This window comes from Chiloscyllium plagiosum, chromosome 7 (assembly GCF_004010195.1).
Source record: "Chiloscyllium plagiosum isolate BGI_BamShark_2017 chromosome 7, ASM401019v2, whole genome shotgun sequence".
In the NCBI taxonomy this organism is placed as follows: domain Eukaryota; kingdom Metazoa; phylum Chordata; class Chondrichthyes; order Orectolobiformes; family Hemiscylliidae; genus Chiloscyllium; species Chiloscyllium plagiosum.
This window is the reverse complement of record NC_057716.1, coordinates 85,923,982-85,929,981: the sequence shown is the minus strand read 5'-3', so window position 1 is coordinate 85,929,981 and position 6,000 is coordinate 85,923,982. Positions and strand designations below refer to the sequence as shown.

The window sequence follows — 6,000 nt, the reverse complement described above, 5'->3', positions numbered from 1 at the left end:
ATTTTCGTATCATCTGCAAATTTACTGACCCACCCTTCGACTCCCTCATCTAAGTCATTAATAAAAATTACAAACAGCAGAGGACCCAGAACTGATCCCTGCGGAACTCCACTTGTAACTGGGCTCCAGGCTGAATATTTACCATCTACCACCACTCTCTGACTTCGACCGGTTAGCCAGTTTTCTATCCACTTGGCCAAATTTCCCTCTATCCCATGCCTCCTGACTTTCCGCATAAGCCTACCATGGGGAACCTTATCAAATGCCTTACTAAAATCCATGTAAACTACATCAACTGCTCTACCCTCATCCACATGCTTGGTCACCATCATCAACAAATCATCAACTTTAGTGAACTTAAGCATTTACTGTAGTCCCTATTTTCTGAGCAGCTAGTAACCTTTGTATACTTAGCAGATCAAGAAATTTTGACGACTGTGGTTTTTGCAAAATATTTGCAAGAGTTGTTACAGTCTCTCCTTAGAGGGAGACATGTCATTTCTCTTGCTTGCTTTTGTCAGAGTCTTATACTCACATATTCCAGCTCATACTAGCCTCTTCAGCCCCTTTCCTCAAGGTAATGCTTTGGTATTTAAGCAGCTGTTATGCAGTTCTTCAGAGAGTGGGCTTAGTTGGTCTCCTGCCTCAGCAGACACAACACATCTTTTTCTGCAAATGATGTGCAATCCATAGGTGTGCCAGCACATAATTGTGGTTTAAGGAGGAGAGATGAAAGAAGAAGTTTGTCATGAAAGGAAAGAACACTGTCTCAGCCTGAAGAACAAAGTACTATTGGTGAGTCTACTGTGGAGAAGATTGGGAGACACTTTAATTGGTTGGATTACAAACTGAGTCATTAAGGCATTGGATCCAAGTGTGATCATAGTCCTTGAAACATCACAGACCACAGATCAGAATAATTATATACAGAAATGGGCAGAATGTACACAGAAGCCTGTCTAGACTTTCTGTAGCTTTCATCCATCATGTAAAAATAGAGTTACTAGAACTTAAGTCGTACAACATGAAAACAGACTCTTCGGTCCAACTCATCCATGCCGACCATGTTCCCATACTAAACTAGTCCCACTTGCCTGCATTTGGCCCATATCCCTCCAAACTCTTCCTATTCAAGTACTTACCCAAATGTCTTTTAAATGCTGTAACTGTACGTGCATCCATCACTTCCTTTGGCAGTTCATTCCACACACAAAACATACTCCACGTAAAACAGTTGCCCCTCAAGTCCTTTTTAAATCTTTCTCCTCTCACTTTCAAAATATGTCCCCTAGTTTTGAACTTCCCCACTCGAGGGGAAAAGAATTGGTAGCTACCTCATCCATGCCTCTCATGGTTTTACAAACCACTATAAGATCATCCCTCAATCTCCAATGCTCCAGTGAAAAACGTCCCAGCCGATACAGCCTATTTTTATAACTCAAACACAAACTGACGAATGAATGATGGATCAATGTTCTATTTACTGGGCAAATATGATAATGAGAGTGTCTATGCAATTTGTAATGAAACCAGAAAAAAAAATAGTTAAAAACAAAATCAATCACATAGCAACTACACCGTGACATTTGGAACAATGACACCTCCTGTGAATTGTAGGAGCTTGTTTCCTTGCTATATGAGACTTGTGTTTCCTATGCATGCTGAAATTATCAGGCAAGTTTGAACATTTTATCAGTGACCATCGGCCTTTTGTGGCATGCGCTGTGTTCTCACTGAGATAGCAGCACACCCTCTTTTATGGCGACTGGCACCGCACTAAATATATCTCCAGTCTATCATATGTAATTCACAATTGAGGCTTTATGGGCAGCACGGTGGCACAGTGGTTAGCACTGCTACCTCATAGCACCAGAGACCCAGGTTCAATTTCCGCCTCAGGTAACTGTCTATGTGGAGTTTGCACATTCTCCCCATGTCTGCGTGGGTTTGCTCCAGTTTCCTCCCACAGTCCAAAACTGTGCAAGTTAGGTGAATTGGCCATGCTAAATTGCCTATAGTGTTAGATGTAAGGGAATGGGTCTGGGTGGGTTGCTCTTCAGAGGGTCAGTGTGGACTTGTTGGGCTGAAGGGCCTGTTTCCATACTGTAAGTAATCTAACCTTTATGCATCAATTAAAGCTATTTTTATATTGTTTTCCAATGCCTTTGAATTCATAATTCCTGGGATTTGACAATACAATACTTTGAATATATGGAATAGGATGGTTAGTGTGGATAACATAACAGAATAGACAGAATTGATTGATACATATGCATATACATCTGAAGAGGATAGTTGAGGTATAACACTAATGTAAATAGACAGAGGAGACAAATAAATAGTTTTTTTTTGCCTTGGCTCAGAGTTTTTCATTGCACGTGGGACAAGCAATGTTTACAGAACACAGATTTCCATGTTCCCATTTCCGAGGGGTAGGTTTGTACATGGAATGCCACCAAACCTCTGTTGGAGTGCTTTTTGGAGATCAAATGACAATGATAGAAAGATGGCCTCTGCTGCTTTGCATCTGTTGTTGTCCTGCTTGGACAGTTGATGACGAGCTGATGTTCAAATATCAGAGGGAGGTCTCTGATTGCTACTCTCATCATCACCCCAGAGAGGAATCTGTACATTTCTGGAAAATTGCTATTCATGAGGATGCTTCGAGGAGCCACTGCCTCCCTCACTTTCTGGTTGACGATTTACTTCCAGCCTTAATTCATTTTAATACAATTTAACAATGTATACTTTATGTGGATCCCATTTCTGCTCTAGTGTAGTCTCAAGTCTCTTATCACTGGTGTCAACGTTGAGCTACCACATCTTACCCTCTCCAACACCAGCACAAGTTTCCTTAGATACAGGGCCCAAAACTGCTGCCACCAGAAAACAATCTGTATGCTCCTCCACCACCAAACCAATTCCTCTTGTCTCATTCAAGGGGAAAGAATGAGGAGATGAAAGAAAGAGAAATACACATTAATAGATAAGAGGAAGAGACATACCAGCAGAAAGCAAGAGAGATGCAGAGCAAACAGCAGCATGATAAAAAATTTGCAATATGTTTAGATTAGATTCCCTACAGTGTGGACACAGGCCGTTTGGCCCAACAAGTCCACACCGACCCTCTGAAGACCAACCCACCCAGACCCATTCCCCAGATATTTAGCCCTGCACCTAACACTATGGGCAATTTAGCATGGCCAATTCACTTAATCGGCACATCTTTGGACTGTAGGAGGAAACCGCAGCACTCGGAAGAAACCCACGCAAACACGGGGAGAATGTACAAACTCCACACAGACAGTTGCCCAAGGCAGAAATTGAACCCGGGTCCCTGGTGCTGTGAGACAGCAGTGCTAACCACTGAGCCACCGTGCCACCCTTATCTTATTACTATACACATTATAGGACATTCTGGTGACCTATTAAAATTCCTGCATTTATTATGAATCTTTTTACAAGTCTCATATTTAATTCTTTTCACATCTTGCCAGACACTTATAATCCCCAGATTATTATTTAACCTCTTATCCAATGACTCGCTATAAGCAGAAATAAGTTTACTTGTATTTCATTTTGCAAATTGCAACAGAGCAACAACTACAATACATAAAAAGGAAAAATTAAACCAAAAACACTGAATAAAATGAGTAAACATCAGGTTATCTAGAAATAGAAACTTGAAATTTGACTAATTGAAATATTGCAAAGCACAATTAAAACAAAATCAATGGCAACATCGAACAAGGTTAGTAACAAAACATGTTTACTCACAAAACTATGTTCATCTAAGTGAATGCAATTGGAATTTCCACACATCAAGGAAGATAATTTGAACACAAGCTATTTATCTTGTCTTCAATCAAACATGGTATGATAATGAAATGGCAGGACTATTTCTCTACAGTCAAGACTTGTCTGAAGTGAGGCAGGCACATGCTAGACATAGCGCTGTAAAATGTAAGCTTGTCTCATTTAGTTAAGCATTTCTTCACTGCTCAACCCTGAGGCATCAACATAACACAATAAACTGCTCAAAATGTACTACTGCTTCCCTATGCCATTTAGTACAAGCTAAAAACAATAAAGGTTTGATTAGGATAACAACATTTGCATATAAAACAAATCTCAGCAATGTAGTAGTTAATGGGAAAGCCAGCACTTGGTGCCCAGAAATGCTGGAGAAGGGTATTTTCTTCAATCAATAATTATTTGATGCAATTGGATGGGTTGACAAGTCTTTTCATTTTCATTCTTACATGGGACGTTGATAACAATGGCTGTGCCAACATTTATAAACATAACCAATTGCCCTGGTGAAGGTGCTGGTCAGCTGTCTATCTTCATGTGCTGCAGTCCATGGGGTGTAAGTATAGCCACTGTACCGTTTGGAAGAGAGTTATAGTATCATGGAGATCAACACCACAGAAAAAGGCCCTTCAGCCCATCGAGTCCATGCCAGTCAAAAACAACCATCCAACTACTGTAATCTCATTTTCCAGCACTTAGCCCATAGTCTTGTATGCCTTGGCATCATAAGTACTCATCCAAATACTTCTTCAATATTATGAGAGTTTCTGTCTGTACCATCCTTACAGGCAGTTCCTCATTCCAACCATCTTCTGGGTGAAAAACCATTTCCTCACAGCCCCTCTAAACCTTCAGCATCTTACCTTAAACCTAGGCCCCCTGCACATTGATCCCTCCATCTTTCTGTCAACCTTGCTATATCTCTCATAATGTTCGACATCTCATTCATGTCCCCCCTCAGTCCCCAAAGCTCCAAGGAAAACAATCCCAGTCTATTAAATCCCTGTTCATAATTAAAACTCTCCAGCCCAGACAACATCTGGTAAAGTGTTGGAAAAAAATTACTGCTGATGCTGGAATCTGTACTGAAGACAACAAATCTTGGAGATCAGTGTCTAGAGTCTTAATATAGACTCAAAATGTTAGCTTGCTCTCTCTCCATGGATGCTGTCTGACCCGCTGTGATCTCCAGCATTTGTCGTCTTCAGTACAGCCTGGTAAATCTCCTCCATTCCTTCTCCAGTGCAATCACATTCCCCCAATAATATAGATTCCAGAATTGCACATAATACTCATGGCCTAACTAAGTTTTCATGCAGTTCTAGTATCACCTCCCTGCTCTTAAATGATCTGGCTCCAATAAAGGAAAGTAATTGGTCTTAACCACTTTATCTACTTATCCCACTGTCTTAAGGCACTGGTGGGCATGTACACCCAAGTCCTTCGCATCCTTGGTGTTTCCCAGGGTTCTACCATTCATCATGTATTCCCTTCAATTTAGAGGATTTTGTTCCAGGATTTTGACCCAGTGACATTGAAGGAATGACAATTTAGTTCCAAGTCAGGATGAAATGTGGCTTGGAGGGGAACTTGCATGTGATGGTGTTCCCTTATATCAGCTGTCTTGGTGTCTAGGTGATGGAGGTCATGGATTGGAAGGTGTTGTTGAAGGAGCTGCACTGAGTCACTTTAAAAAGGGAAATTAAGGGCTAACCGGGACAGTACAGGGTTAGAGCCATATATAGCCAAAAGCAGAAATGTCTCCTTCCATAAGGGACATTAATGAACCAGTTAGGTTTTTACAATAATCAGTTTCATTTCACCAATACTAACTATTTATGTCCAGATTGTTAAAATTGAATTCATATTCTCAAAAAAAGATCTGCCACTTGAACTCATGCTCTCTGTCTGATTAATTGAGACTATCTGGTCGGCATGGACGAGTTGGACAAAAGGGTCTGTTTCCTTGCTGTACATCTCTATGATTTTATGACTTCCAAATTAACACTCCACTCATATTAACTAGAGCAGAGCATAAATAAAGCATACTAAAAATGAAGCAGTCAAGGGTTAAGCATCTCTTTCCGGTGTAAGAGGATATTTAAGCCTGTTAACTTCAAATAACAATCTTCTCCTATTGCAGGAAGGCAAACCAATTATCATGAACTCTGATTGATTTTGTCAACT

At 40.6% G+C, this 6,000-nt stretch overlaps 1 protein-coding gene across 5 annotated transcripts in view; it reads right to left on the bottom strand.

Moving 5' to 3' along the window:
* The window catches only part of lypd6b (LY6/PLAUR domain containing 6B), a 181,949-nt gene that overhangs the window by 140,285 nt on the left and 35,664 nt on the right, over window positions 1-6,000 (bottom strand). The gene's annotated exons all lie outside the window — the stretch shown is intronic.